Raw genomic sequence first — 15,803 nt, 5'->3', positions numbered from 1 at the left:
TCCCTCCCACCTGCCCGGCCTTTGTTCTCTTCGAGGTCTGCACCCGCGCTGCCTGGCGGGCAGCAGAGGCGCCCACCCGCGCGGACATGGCAGCAAGCTCTGGGTCTTGGGAATGAGTGTGTACATGAGTGCGCCCGGGGGAGGGGAGTTTGGGGGCTCGTGTGTTGCTGGGTGCTGGCTTGAAAATAATGGAGTACCTGTGTGCATGTTTGGGGGTGGTAGTGGTGGTGGTTGGGAGTGTACTAATGCATGAGCATTGCGGTCAGGTGTGTAATTGGAATGTGTGCACCTGTGTGATTACCGGGGACCTAGGGTACATCTGTCTCCACAGGCTTGTTCAGAAGTGCGATGGGCAGGTGCCCAAATATGTGTATTTTAGGCACACAGCGGGGAGGAGAAGAGAGTTGGGGCTCCTGTGCTGAAGCTGTCTGAGGTGATCATGGAATCATGGATGTGGCAGGGCTGGGTTCTAGCTCAGCCTCTCGGACAGTGTCTGGTTGGGTAGGTGGGGTGGGGGCGGGGGAGTGTGAATCAGCTCAGATCCAAATGCCGAGTTTTCCTGGGCCAGTGCTGGGGACCCGGGGGTCACGTGAATACAGATGTGGCTCGGTTCACAGGCTGTGTTCACACGTGTCCGCAGACCTTCGCCCCCTCCCGCCCGCGGGCTGGAGCAGTGACGGTGACCTCATTACCGCCTCCGCAAAGGCCCCTTGAAATCCCTGCGCCGTCGCATTTGGCTGCTCAAAGTGATGGGAACGGCCTGCGCTTCCTGATCAATCGCTTAAAATTCAGGGTCGGCTCGCTCGCGGGAGAGGGCTGCCTGCCAGCCCCGCGCACTGCGCTCTGCCGCCTCCCCCTACACCCCCTCCTTGCTTTGGGGGGGCGATGCTGTCGTATTGGAAAACATCCCCGCGCTGGCTGGGGGGCCCGGTGGGGCCAGCGCTGGAAGCCGTTCCACTCGAGCAGATGGCTGTGAAACTTTGGCGGCGAGATAAATTGGGTCTGACGGCGTGAGGCCGGCTCACAGATGGGCGGGATTCTCACGCCGGCCCCCACGTCCGGCCGGGCTGCGGGCAGGGCCGACACCGCTCAGAGCCCCCTTTGGGCACCCGCCTCGCCAGCACAAGCCTTCAGGAGGCCACCCATCCGGCAACAGCCTTCCTCAGCCGAAGGCGCCCTCCACCACATTCCTTCCGGCCCCAGATCTCCCCAGAGACGAGCCCAGAGGGAGGGACTGCCCCCAGCCCCCGCCCAGTCACCTCCGCCAAGCTGGCAGCTGGGCTTTCCCCCTCCTCTGCCATCCGCAGAGGCCTGAAGCGTGAAGGTTAACAGCTGGGGGGGAGGCTGCGTCTCCCTCTCTCACCCCCGCTCTGCTGCAGCCCCGCCCACCTGCCAGCCCAGGGGATGTCGTAAACAGGGCTCTGAGGTGTGTGTGTGTGCGGGGAGTTGGGGGGTGACTGAGGGGGGGGAGACAAGAGAAAGTCAGACAAAGAGAGGAACGAAAATGAGCAAGAGGCGAGCGGAGACCTGAGCAGACTGAGGGACAGAGACAGATAGAGACAGAGACAGGCAGAGAAAGAAATGGAGATGGAGATGTGGAGATAGACACGGAGACACCCAGAGAGAGAAGGGAGCGAGGAAGAACCTCAGAGCCAGAGAAGAGATACACAATGAAAGTGGGAGGAGGGCGAAGGACCGGGCGAGGGGACAGGATACTGGCAGAAATGCAGGTGGCCTCGAGCTGCGGACTACCGTGGAGGGTGGGGACGAGCCGAGGTTGGGAGCAGGGTGCGACCCTGGGCTACCCCCACCCCCGCACTCGCCACCAGGGCTGGGAGCCAGAGCGAGGGAGCGTCGCCGCCCCTGGGTGCGCCCTCCATCTCTACGCCACTTGCCCGCCTCGGTTTCCCCGGGAGCGCTAGATGAAGGGAATGGCGGGGTTGGGGAGCTGTGGGGGTCGGGGGGTGCTGCGCGGCCATCACACTGCCGCAAAGCCAGCCTGTCTAGCAGCCTCCCTCGCGCATCAGTCCAGCGGGCAGATATCGATCCTGCCCAGCCAAGCTCTATACTCGCGGCCTGCAGCCCGTTCTGTGGCGGTCCTACAAAGAAGGGGAGGGGCTCACTTCTCGGGCCTCCCCCGCGGGGGATTCTGTACCAGAATAACACCCCCGGGGCCAGGGTCAGGGCGGCGCACTCGCCCCCGCCTGTCCCAGCGCGATCCCATTCGGCGGGCCCAGGTAGCCTGCGGCTGGGAGAAGGCTCGGGTGACCCCCAGCCCCGCCTATTGCAGGGCGCGCGAGGCCAGAGGAAAAATCTTCGCTGAGTTGATGAAGTTGAAGTTTCGTTCAGGGCGTGAAGGAGACAGCCAATCAGCGGGCCGTTATTTACATGGGCTCTCTGATTGGCTCTTACGGTGCCTCTTTAAAATGTTACTTTGAGACCTTCACAGAACTAAAAGCCCCCCGTTGAGGGCGGGGGAAGGCTCAGAAGCTCCAAGGTTTCATGTAGGGCTCCCCAGGCCAAGCTCTGAGGGAAGATGGGGAGCTTAGATATAGTTTTGTCCAACTTTCAGGACACAAATGACCAACTTGAGTCTGGAGGGACAGAGAGGTGGAGCTTGGCCTGGATCCAGGAGATGAGTTCGGCCTAGTGCTCTGCAGTGGGCCCACCACCCCTGATACCTAGACATGTGGTCACCTTGGCGGTGGGGAGGAGGGGCTTGGTCCTGGCAACCCTCTCATCCAATAGCAAGAGAGGGGCTGATTCAATGGTTTGAGGGGGCAGGAGCAGGGAAACCTGGCGGTGCCGGTCTTGTTTTGACCGGACAGTGTGGGTGGTATCATCATGTTGGAAACCCCGCAAATAATGCAGCCCCAGAGGCAGGCCAGGCTGACCCCGAGGTCATGTTTCACTTGACAGCCTGGGCAGGCACACGTGAAAGCAGGAGAACCCCAGGAGGGAGCCTCGGGGCCTCGAGAAGTGGGTTTGCTCTGAAGGGAGTGGCACTGGGCAACCCACAGCAGCTCCGCACTGCCCTGCACCCGCACTCCCGCGTCCAGCAGACACTGAGTCACTCTTGGGGACGGGAGGCGAAGTCAGGACATTGGCAGCTAGGAGCAGAGAAGTTCTCTCAGAAGGCCTCCACCCTGTCTTCCCCACTGAGTCGGCCCTGCCCACCCATGCTGGGAAAAGGGCCCCCTGGGGTTGCCATTCGCAAATCCTGCCCAGTCTCCTGGCCCACACTTCTCCCCAGGAGGATCAGCATAGATGACTCAGGACTTGGAGTAGGGCTGTTAAAGGGCAAACCTGGTGGTAGGGGGGCCTGAGTGTGTGGCTGAGGCTGCAAAGTCCCTCCACCATCTGCCTGTGGCAAATTGAGGGACAGGTAGGAGAATTCACTCTAGTGGGGTTCTAACCCTGCCCCAATTCTTTCACAGTGACACAGCCTGGAGACCCAGCTCTGTCACTCAATTCTACATAGCCTTCACCCAGAGCCTGACAGTGTATATGAACAAGAGGCTGTGCCTGTGAGTCCTTGCGTGCCAGCAGCTGGCCTTGACATGCCCCTGTGGGACGTTGGGCTGCAGCATCAAGTGCTAGGGCAAACACCTTGTTTGCAGAAGACCCAAGGACCCCACAGCCAGTGCCAGGACATCTAAGAGACTCCACCACCTGCCAACCCCCAGAACTTACCCTGCTAATGAACCAAACTTGCTGTGTGACTTTGAGTGCAGCTCGCACATCTCTGGGCCTCAAACTTCTCTGTAAAACCATGCCCTCCTGAATGTACCATTCCCAGTGGTGGCAGCTGCAGAGAAATCACAATAGCAGAGGCAGGGTCCAAGAAGGGCCTGAGAAGCTGGTTCAGCCTGTGGTCTGGGAGCCAAGTGGGGCAGGGACAAGATTGCCAAGTCCCACGGTTCTCACCAATTCTCGTAATCTCATCTCTCCTCTTGTCTTCCTGCCCGCCTCATAAATAGCAGGAGGCTGGGCTGGGTCTGGGGCAGGAGCGGGGAGCTGCATGTGTGCATTTGTGTGTGTGTGTGTACACACACATGGGGAGGGTGTGAGAGCCTTCCCCCCACCCCTGCCGCTGCCGCCATCGCGCTCTGAGAAGCTGAGATAATCCCTCGCCATCTGTCTTGTGTTGCTAACCCACTCAGCCGGACAGCTGCCCGGGCCACAGCTCTACAGGCGAGCAGGCGGGGGAATGAGGGGCATGGGGGGAGCTAGCCAACTCTGAGGACCAGGCAGCAGGGACACTCAGTCCTCCCATCCCAGAATACCCCTGCTCTAGAAAGGGAAAGTAAAGTCAGAGAGGGGACAGGCAGGACTTCCCCCATTCCTGCTTCTGAACCTGGGAAGGAGTGGAGGAGTGGAGACCATTCCCTGCTCTGGGAGTTGGAGACTGAGCCTCCCAGAATGCAGGAAGGTGAACAGGATCACCGTCTAGCTTATGTTCTCATGAGCCCACACAGATCACTGTGATGGGAGGGGTGCAGTAGGACAAGTCAGGCCTTCTGGGCCCAGGGAAGGGAAGAAGGGGTCGTCTCATCCTTCCCCAGCCTCCAGACAGGCAAGTGTCTCAGGCCTCCAATGGTCAACTTCCCAGAGCCAGGAGGAGAAGGAAGGCTTCTAGGATTTGGGGTGGGTAATGCTTAGTGTACAGGCCCATTGTTCTGATGAGGAAACTGAGGCTCAGAGAGCGAAGTGACTTGCCCCAGCTCACCCCATGAGTGGAGGAGCTGGAACTTGGACCAGACATCAGGCTCCAGCAGCCCTAGCTCTGCAGCCAGTTCTATCTGCCTGCTCCCCATCATCAAGCCCCTCACCCTGCCTCACCTTCCCAACTTGTGGCTATCCCATCCTGGGGCTCTGATGTTCTGTCAGCTGAAGCCCAGCAACCAGACTCTCAGCAGTATGGTACCAATGCAGTCCGGAGGATTTCAGCCATGACAAGCAGAGCCTGAGGAAGGATGAAACTGTGCACTCAGTGTGGGCTCCCACCCGCTGCCCCTTCCCTGTCAATCATCTTTCACCTCTCCCACACAATTAGCATGCTTCCACACACATGCACTCTCAAATACAGATCATACACACTCATGTGATCACACAGACAGGTCCTCACTCACAAAAAGACAAACAGTCACACCTACAGGGATTGAAAACATACAATCTTACAGATACAAAGGCAAACTCAGACAGCCCCTCACCTCCTCACACCAACACACAGACCCCAGCACTCACACCAAACACACATTCCACCCCCACAACCTCCACACACTGCAGGTTCCCAGTTCCTAAATCTCACCGGCTCCCAACCTCCCAGGTACTCCATCTTACCCCACACGAAGCAGTAACCCTCCAGGGCCAGTGCGTTGGTAGGAGTGGGGACCAAACAGACGTCTGCTCTGTCCTTCCTGCCTATGGGTGAGGGCCCTCCAGCAAGGTGCTGGTGAGCCTCCATACCCTCCCCATCCCGCAAGACTTTGGAGAGCTTCCACCTGGCCACAGATCCAAGAGAATAGTCCTCACCTCTTGCCCGCAGGGGCTCGCAGCTCTCCTAGGCCCAGGAGGACGAAAGGGACCAAGGGGAGGCAACTGCTTTTCTTCTGAGGGTCTCAGCTTGCCAGGAAATGACACATACCAAAATAATCTGACAGTGTTCTGAGCCCCCACAGGGCCACAGACTCCAAGTCCTCTTCATGATCTAACCACTACATACCCTTTTTCCTAAACTGCTGCCTCTCTGCTTTCTCTCCACTCCAACCAGCCCTTAAGGGACCCTGGAAGCAAAGGTGAGCTGACCCCCTCCCACTCCAAGCTGGAATTTAGCTCTCAGATCACTGTATTCTCTTGAGCCAGAGGGAGCTCCTCCCCGAGCCCGGCTCCCCCGCAGCTAAGGAGAGCCCAGGCTCCAGATACACTCACACACTCATTCACACACAATGTGGCACACTCACACCTGCCCTCATGCAGATGCTCACCTGCACACATCCTCACGCACACTCACAGCCACACTCACACACACTCACACTGTCACCCCCTCCTGCTCTCACATGCTCACTGTCACTCTCATGCTCAGCCACATCTTGCCTTATCACACTCATGGCCCTACCTGAGCAGGCTGAAGCTCGAGGGCCCTGAGGTACATAGATCACTGGCAGAGGCCTAGAGGCTGGTGTTGACAGCCTGGTTGCACAGGGAGAGGGGAAGGGCTGCCACTGAGGCCTGGAGGGTCTTGAATAATTCAGGGTGGTGGTGGTGGTGGTGACCGCAGCCTGTCAGCTGCAGGGAAAGGCTGGTGGCTAGATTGTTCTGGGAAGCTCGCTCCCGATGGTTTCAGGAGAGTCAGCCCAGTTTGAGGGCTCACTGAACACACAGAGCACTTTTCCCGCACGCTTTCAAGGCACATCATCACATGGGCCTGCACAGCAGGCATCACGGCCCCACTTTACAGGTGAAGAAACTGAGGCTTTCATGAGGGAGAACTCACAGCTATCAAGCAGGGGCCTCCAGGCTCCCACCCACACTCCTCTCTCCAATACCCACATATACCCTGGAGAGAGCTTCCTCTGGTCATTGTGCCCAGATGACAATGAGAGATGCCAGCCATCTGAGGACACTCTGGAATGTGACGCCAGGGCCTGAATCCAGGAAGCACCTGGCTCAGGGCCTGCACATAGTAGGTGCTCAGTTGCTGCCTGCCAAATGAGGGCATTGTGCAGAGGCAGTACGGAGTAGCCTGGGGCCATACATCTGCCTCTTACCCAAGTTGCTAAACCTCTCTGAGCCTCGGTTTCCTTATCTATAAGATGGGCACTAAGTGTACTGGCCTCATGGGATGTTGGTGAGGGCTAACCGGGAAAACACATCTAAGCCAGTTAGCTTGGGTCTGGTCTGTAAGAAGGGCTCCACATTGCACCTAAATTGTGATGCGAATACCCTTGCCACAAAGAGAGAGAGCCACAAAATGGTGGTCTGCACACACACATACTCTCTGCCTAAGGCATTCTCCTTACTGTCCTTTGCTGTTGTCTCCTTTTCAAGGATGAGTGCTTCTGCCACTTTCTCCAGGATGACAGCCGTGGACTCCTGCCATATCCAACACCCCCTTGCTGCTCCCCACCGCCCTCCTTGGCACTCAGGTGGCTGATCTCCTATGGTCTTGCTGGCTTCTCTACCTTGTATGCTGAGGGTAGGCCCAGCCTGCCCCAGCTCAGGGTCTGCACATAGTAGGTGCTTGCATGTTGCCTGCTAAACTGACAGCCCTGTAACCATGTCAGCACAAAGCAACCAGCATTTTGGGTGCATCCGCAGTTAAAATAAACCACTGAGGTCATGGGTCTGTTCTCTCTGCAAAAACAGAAATACCCCACTAGCCATATCTGATGAGAACCACAGCAAAAGATCAGAATGTAGTGGCTTCATCCAGAAGCAAAGCATCAGGCTCCAAACCATGTCCCCGACCTGAAGGGGCACCTGCCCAGGCCCAGGGGTACCAACTCCTAGAGGCAGCTGGCATGTGACTACTGTGCCCAGTAGAGAAAGGCAGACACTCAGTCCCCAGAGCCCAGAGCCCCGAGGAAATTATGGAACATCCTCCATATTTGATTCAAAATAAAAACCACAGTAAACCATAGACCCAAAACTTATACGTCGGCTGAAATTAAAATAGCTTCTTGCTACGTTTTCTGGTTTCAGTATTCTGGATAAACTCATGGAAGCTGAATCAGGCAATTTCTCTGTCTCTTGCTTTGTTTCTGCTGTTGCCCCTGCTTTGCAGGGATCTCAGCACATGCTTGGTCTCCCCTCTGAAGCAGACCCCAGCCTAGTCTGGGGGGTGTCCAGTCCTGCACTCCCAGGGCTGACCCCCCAGGAAAGTACCCACGCCTATGCACACCCCCCCCCCCGGGTTCTTGTGGCCCCTCAGGAGGGGAGCAGGACCAGGGCCCAGCCTTGGCCAAGAGCTGACCCCAGCAGACCTCTCTCTGCCACTGCTCCCCACAAGGTTTCCAGCACCCCCAGCCCCTCCCTCTTCTGGGGAACCTTGCGGCTGGGCCCGTGCCTGCGGCGAGTCTCACCCCAGTATTATTTTAGTCGCAGACAGACACGAGGCAGATGGTGACAACATCCCTTCCCCGCTCCCCACTGACGAGCCGTTGCCGCCCTGAAGCCTCAGGGTTCTTCTCCCTCAGGAATATTTCAGTCCCGACTCGGTGGCTAAATGCGGCTGCTCGTGTGAGACAAGCGCACATCTGCGCCTCCTCCTCCCTACCCCCTACCCATTTCCTGAGGCTGAGCAGAGAGCCCTGGGGAGGCCCTGCCCACTTGCAGCTCTGCCCCATCCTCCCAGCTGCCCTACTGTGTGCCAGGCATCCTGCCATGAGCATGGCACCACTGGGAGAGGGCAGTTACTGTGCCCACTTTACAGATGAGGAAGCTAAGGCTCAGAGTGAAGCAGGGGCCATCCCAAATCACACAGCAGGAGAGGAGGCGTTCCCTTGGGTCCCAGTGCACCCTGGAGACAGACACAGGCTCCCTCTGCTCCTTCCCCACCCCTCAATCCTCCACCTTACCACCCCTATGCATACTCCAGGCAACTTGCCTTTCTAGGAGCTATTTCATTGTGCCCACTGTCCTGCATCAACCTGTAGCCCAGGGCATGGGGTTAGCCAGCTAGCTGGTCCTAGCTCAGTGGGCATTCGGCTGTAATTGTGACTACCGAAGGCAGGATGGACAAATGCAAGAGGAGGAGACCTCTTGCATGAGACAGGCCTGGTTTCAAATCCCAGCTTTGTTATGATTTTGGGCAAATCACTTCACCTCCCAGGACCTGTTTCTTCATCTGTAAATGCACAGCAGCAGTATGACCTCTCCTTACTCCTAATTCAATGAGTGACTGCTATATTCCCAGCACCTAAAGCAGGGCCTGGAACACAGTGTGTGCTCAATGTGTATTTGTTAAATGAATGACACAGGTAATGAGATGAGCATCAGCCCTGGCTCCGTGGAGCTGGTCCTCCCTGCAGCCTCACCCTCAACAAGGCCTGGGGCCAGCTCTGCCTTGGTGGCCCACTAGGAGCTGAAGTTGGTCACAAGAGCCAAACAGAGCTTTGTCTCTAGGCCCCTCCCCAAGCCCCACAATGCAAAGTGCTTGGAGCCTTAGGGGGCAGGCCATGGGCGTGGGGGCCCCATAATAGGCCTGGGTGCCAGCCAAGTGTGGGAGTTGGGCTGAGGTTGTTTTGGTTCCCTCATGCCCCCTTCTCCAGCCACCCACCCTGACTGGCCAGGGGTGGTGAAGCTGGACAAGGGCTCTTTGAGGGCTTGGGACGCTTTCTGGGCAGGTGAGGACATGTCTATTCCCAGTCAGGCTTCCTGGCTGTGGGCTCCCTTCCCCAGCACAGTCCGACACCCCACCCCCCGCCACACCTCAGCTGGCCTTCTGGGGCTGGGCCAAGATACACACTGACAAACCAGCACACAAAAACACCACCCACCACAGTGACACTCACACCCTGTAAAGATATACAAAGCATATACACACAAACATACACCACCCAACTGAAGGCACAGAAACAGACGCGATTTAGTGTGCATGGCAAGGTACACAAGCTCACAATGTCTGTGATGCAGAGCACGCCATGTGCACCCAGCACAGGGTGTATCCACACAGTCACACAGCATGGCTGCTAACATGTGTGTGGCACAACCCAGCCCAGGTACATAGCTCAGGAGCACAGATGTGCACAGCAGGAGGTATGAGGCCAGTCTTGCACCGAAGCTGAGGTCTGTCTCCCCATACCGGACCAGCAGCTCAGGGACAGGTTGGGGTAGGGACACAGGGCCATCGGAAGAGGAAGAGGGCAGGCCGGGCCCGGGGTGGCGGTGCGTCGGGGTCAGCTCTGCAACCCCTACTTTTACAGGACTTGGGCCGAGCCATCAGTGCCTGCAACAAGCAGGTTTTTTTGTGGTAAAAAGGTCAGGACCCTCACCTCTAATTACATTGACGTGTCACTACCAATCTCTCCCCTCAGCAGCCACCTCTGCCCAGGTCACCCTCACACTCATGCATGGCATAAGAAACTGGATGAGGCTACTCACTGTCACCATAAAAGCCAATACAAAGGGAAAGAGAGGCTGAGTGTCAGTGCAGGTGCGGAGACACTTTTCAGCAGGGAGTTCTGGGCAGCAGACCACCCTCTGCCAATCACGGTCAGTCAGGAAGGGTAAGTTCATCTCAGTGGCCACACATCAACCCAGCCCTGAGAACACAGCCCTGAGGCCAGCCAGCTTGGGAAGGCCTCCTGGTGAAGGACAAAGGCCCTCCTCTCTGGCGCTCCCTGTTCCTGGCACATCTCATCCATTGCTTCCCATCTCTGGGCACTGCTCTGTGATGCCCACTGCCCTGGCACTGGCATTCAAGGGCCCTAGTTATCTGACCCCATCCAGAGCTTTTTTCTCCAGGCTTTCACCAATGCTGTTTCCTCCACCAAGGGTGCATTCCCAGCCTCCACTTTTGGTGGCCTCTCCATCCATCAAAATCAATGCCACCCCTCCCCCCGCAAGAAACCTCCCCAGTCACTGCGAGGAAAAAAATTCTCACTTAAGTGCTGGAATGAGAGATGAGGACCCATGTGGGGCTCTGCTGGACCCCAGTGTCCTAATCAGCAAAATATGAAAGACACGGCCCATCACCCCTGAGAGCAGAAGAGACAGAACAACAAGTGCAGTGATTCCCAAAGTAGGGTTCACAGACCCCTGGGAGTCTCCCAGACCTTTTCAGGAGTAGATGAGGTCAAAATTATTTTACTAATAATATTAAGACATTATTTGACTTCTTTATTATGTCTAAGCCATGCTAGGTGAAAACTGTTGCTGGCTTAGCACAAATCAAACTGTACTAGGAGTCATATTCCGCACATGTATGCAGAATCACATAAAACGTTTCTATAACATGTCAGAGTTGGCCAGACGTGGTGGCTCATGCCTATAATCCCAGCACTTTGGGAGGCCGAGGTGGGTAGATCACGAGGTCAGGAGTTCAAGACCAGCCTGGCCAACATAGTGAAACCTGGTCTCTGCTAAAAATACAAAAGTTAGCTGGATGTGGTGGCATGCATCTGTAGTCTCAGCTACTTGGGAGGCTGAGGCAGGGGAATTGCCTGAACCTGGGAGGCAGAGGTTGTGGTGAGCCAAGATCCTGCCACTGCACTCCAGCCTGGGCAACAGAGCAGGACTCCTTCTCAAAAAAAAAAAAAAAATATATATATATATATAAATATATATACCAAAGTATGTTGGCTGCCTCAAGAAAAGCACTTATGCTATTGTTTGAGTTGCGAGCTGAACTAGCTGGTTTTTTTATGGCACGTCATTTTTACTTGACAGAAAGATTGACAGGCAGTCTTGGATATTTGGCAGTTATTCTCTCACAAATAATGAAGTAAGCCAGTCCCTTCAAGGAAAACAACACACAGTATTTGTTGCCAGTGAAAACAGTATTTTTTTTGTTTTGTTGTTTTTGTTGTTTGGGGACAGGTCTCACTATGTTACCCAGGCTGGATGCAAACTTCTGGGTTCAAAGGATCTTCTTGCCTCAGCTTCCTGAGTAGCTGGGTCTACAGGTACACACTGCTATGCCAGCTAAAATTCTATTTTTATTTTGCATATTCTGCTTGTGTATAAAATTATATTTTTAAGTGAAATTTAAATTTTGAAAGACAGGTATACAACACCATAACACCATAAGCTTCACAGCTTCCTGGTACATTTCTGATGAAACTGTTGGTGATATCCATGGATGTGATTTTTTAATATGGCATAATGAAATGTGCTAATACTTGAGAGATCTTTATAACTCAGTGAACGAATATTTTTTATTTTAAAAAATTATTTATTTATTTGTTCGTTGTTCATTTTTTAGAGACAGGGTCTTGCTATGTTGCCCAGACTAGCTTCGAACTCCTAGACTTAAGCAATCCTCCTGCCTCAGCCTTCCAAGTAGCTGGGACTCCAGGCATTGTGCCCAGAAAAATTTTCTTTTTTTTTTTTTCTGAGACGGAGTTTCACACTGTTGCCTGGGCTGGAGTGCAGTGGCGCGATCTCGGCTCATTGCAACCTCTGCCTCCCAGGTTCAAGTGATTCTCCTGCCCCAGCCTTCCGAGTAGCTGGGATTACAGGCACCTGCCACCAAGCCCAGCTAGTTTTTTGTTGTTGTTGTTGTTGTTTTTGTATTTTTAGTAGAGGTGGGGTTTCACTATGTTGGCCAGGCTGGTCTCGAACTCCTGACCTCATGATCTGCCCGCCTCGGCCTCCCAAAGTGCTGGGATTACAGGCGTGAGCCACCGTGCCTGGCCTTCAGAAAAATATTTTAAATGACATGCATGCTGTTATAAAATCACGTGTGGATAAAAGATCCAATCAAAATGTGAGTTAGACAAGTGGACTTTAATAGTAACAGAATATGAAAAGCTCATTGATATGGTTTCAGGCTCCAAATGATATTAACCTTTAGGAAACTACCACTTGTCAAGTTTTGGTGTAGTATCAAATTATCTGAAAAGGCTAATAAAGCACTACTCACTCTTCCAACTACAAATCTGTGTGAGGCCAGGTTTTCCTCATATACTTTAACCACAACAACAACAAAATTATGTGCCTATCTATAATCACCACCGATTCAAAGTAAAAGTAGATGTAAGAATCCAGCCCAGCCCCACGAGGCCTGTTTGCTCTATTAAGCCAGATATTAATGAAATTTGCAAAAATGTAAAAACGGTGCCACTCTTCTTGCTCATTTTGTTTTGTTCTAGAAAATAAGGTTGTTATTTTTCTTTTTTTTGAGACAGAGTCTCACTCTGTCACCCAGGCTGGAATGCAGTGGTGCAATCTCGGCTCACTGCAACCTCTGCCTCCCGGGTTCAAGCAATTCTCATGCCTCAGTCTCCTGAGTAGCTGAGACTACAGGTGTGTGCCACCACACCCGGCTAATTTTTGTATTTTTAGTATAGACGGGGTTTCACCATGTTGGCCAGGCTGGTCTCAAACTCCTGACTTCAAGTGATCTGCCCACCTCAGCCTCCCAAAGTGCTAGGATTACAGGCATGAGCCACTGAGCCCAGCCAAGGTTGTTATTTTTCATAAAAATATATTATCTATGATAACAGGTAATGGTATTATTACTGTTATTTTAAATGAATTATTATTGGCCAAGCGTAGTGGCTCACATCTGTAAACCCAGCACTTTGGGAGGTCAAGGCAGGAGGATCACTTGAGGTCATGAGTTTGAGACCACCCTGGCCAACATGGTGAAACCTCATCTCTACTAATACAAAAATTAGCCAGGCGTAGTGGTGCATGCCTGTAATCCCAGGAGACCAAAGCATGAGAATCGCTTGAACCCGGGAGACAGGGGTTTCAGTGAGCCAAGATCACACCACTGCACTCCAGCCTGGATGACAGAGTGAGACTCTGTCTTAAAAAAAAAAAAAAAAAAAAATAGCAGGGCATGGTGGTGTGAGCCTATAGTCCTAGCTACTCGGGAGACTGAGGCAGGAGAATCACTTGAACCAGGGAGAAGGAGGTTGCAGTGAGCTGAGATCATGCCATTGCACTCCAGCCTGGGTGACAGAGCAAAACTCCATCTCAAAATAAATAAATAAATAAATAAAATGAATGAATAAATATCTGTTTTTAAATTTTCCCAGTCTGAATTTCTAATATGGTAAATCTTGATGGATATAACCCATGTAAACAAAAGTTCTTTGGGCTCCTTAGTAATTATTAAGCATGTAAAGGAGTCCCGGGAACAAAAAGGTTGACAGCCGCTGGTCTAGTGGTTCCAGGGTGGGAAAGACAGGGATAGGCCTGCAGAAAGCCTGGATCAGCAGAGGCAGGCAAGGACCAAAAGGGGCTCCCAGAGAGAGAGTGCCTTTGAAGTCTGGGGTGGGCAGGATGAGGGAGGAGGACTTGGAGCAGGGCGGGGACCACATGACTTCAGGGCAAGGGGTTCTGGCAGAGGCTTCTGGGAGTCCCTGACTTCTCTCTGCTGCCCCTGTAGGGGTTGTATGTAGGGGAAGGCCCCAAACACACAACAGACCACCACACATGTAGAGCTGAAACCCAGCCCTGGAGCTCCCACGCTCCCCAGAAGGCTTCCACCCTGCCCTACCCCCAACCCAACCCTCACCCTCACCCACGAAAAGGATTTGGGCCTTAAAATTATCACCACAGCGGTGCAGCAAACAATACAGAGGGGACATTATGCGCTGAGACAGAGAGGCCTCGTTGTTGGCGCAGCAGAGACAGCCAGTGCTTTGTTCTGAGCAGGCTGGGGGCTGCTCGTGTGCTCAAGCAAGACCCCTCACACCCAGAATCACGTCCTCACCCAAATGCACACTCACGGACTCACCCCGGGATTCCCCTCGGGTGCATGCTGTGGCACACAGGAGCCTTTGGATGTCCCCCTCCAGCCTCTGTGCAAACCCCCACTCACCACTACCCGCTCTGGGCCCACACCGCCAGCCCCACACATGCCCATGTACTCTATGGCACAGGCTTTCCCACCTGGGGAACCCCATGGGGGTGCAAGGGACATGAGGCAGCCACGGGGCCCTGAGGAAGCGCACCCTGCCTGCACTGCCCTGCACCGCCTGGCTGGGATCACAGGGCACTGAAACCAGCAGCCGCCTAGGCTGGGTTAGACGTGCCTGGACCCACAGAGGGACACAAAGGCGGCGTTGTTGCTTTGCCAAACACTCCCAGCTCTGAAGTGGGAGGGAGGGACCTGGGCAACTGGCGCCCCTACCCCCAGCTCCTGGGCTGGCCCCGGAGCAAGACTGGACTTTAACCTCTTAGGCCACTACCAGTGCTTGGGCCAGAGGGCAAGTGGGGAGAAACTCAGGCCCCAGGATAAAACCTGCCGGAAGAAGGCTCCCAAGCCCAGATCTTGAACTCTACCGGGGTCTTATTTCTCCTGAGTCAGGATCTCTCTCCCTCCCAACATTTGCACAGCTTGTTCCCTCTGCCTGGGAACTCCCTCCCCTCCCCTTCTCTGGAGAACTTTTCATTTTCCTTTAGGACATTGTTCAGAGAGCACCTCCCCCAAGAAGCCCTCCTGATCCCTGGGCTGAGCCAGTTGCTCCTCTGTGCTGCCCCACCAAACAGGGAGCTCCAGATGCTCACAGGGGGGTCCCCAGCACCACACCACCCTGCCCAGCCTGGGGTGGGCTCACAGGGAGCCACAGCACCATCAGAGGAAGGAGTAAGTGGGCAAGGCTGGGCCATGGACTCAGTCACATCTCAGGTTGAGGCCTGAGCAACCCCAAGACCACGCTGAGGCAGCGGAGGGAAGGGGGCAGAGTTACCAGGCCAAGTCTTAGACCAGGAGAGTCACCAGCCACCCCATCCAGTGACACGGAAGGACACAGGGGAATTCCCTGGAGAAGCCTGCCATCCAACATGCAGGCCTTCGTCCTCTTTGCCTGGGACCTGCTTTCTCACCCATTGCCAAGTCCGACTTATCCAAGTGGTGGCTGTTTTTATTGATTGATTGATTGATTGATTGATTGAGACAGAGTCTCGCTCCGTCACCCAGACTGGAGTGCAGTGGCGCAACCTCAGCTCACTGCAACCTCCACCTCCCAGGTTCAAGTGATTCTCCTGCCTCAGCCTCCTGAATAGCTGAGATTACAGGCATGCGCCATCACGGCCAGCTAATTTTTGTATTTTGAGTAGAGACAGGGTTTCACCATGTTGGCCAGGCTGGTCTCGAACTCCTGACCTCAAGTGATCCACCTGCC

General features: G+C 54.5%; 1 long non-coding RNA gene across 1 annotated transcript; it reads left to right on the top strand.

Annotated features, from left to right (window-relative positions):
• The first annotated feature begins 2,104 nt into the window (after window positions 1–2,104).
• Window positions 2,105–7,344, top strand: LOC116471580 (uncharacterized). The gene is made up of 3 exons (XR_004248826.2): window positions 2,105–2,504; window positions 3,438–3,527; window positions 7,051–7,344. It is a non-coding gene; the product is annotated as an uncharacterized LOC116471580 (long non-coding RNA).
• Window positions 7,345–15,803: the final 8,459 nt, after the last annotated feature.

This window comes from Hylobates moloch, unplaced genomic scaffold (genome assembly GCF_009828535.3).
Source record: "Hylobates moloch isolate HMO894 unplaced genomic scaffold, HMol_V3 SCAFFOLD_6, whole genome shotgun sequence".
NCBI lineage: Eukaryota > Metazoa > Chordata > Mammalia > Primates > Hylobatidae > Hylobates > Hylobates moloch.
Note: the sequence above shows the minus strand (reverse complement) of the source record. Positions and strands in the feature narration are given on the sequence as shown.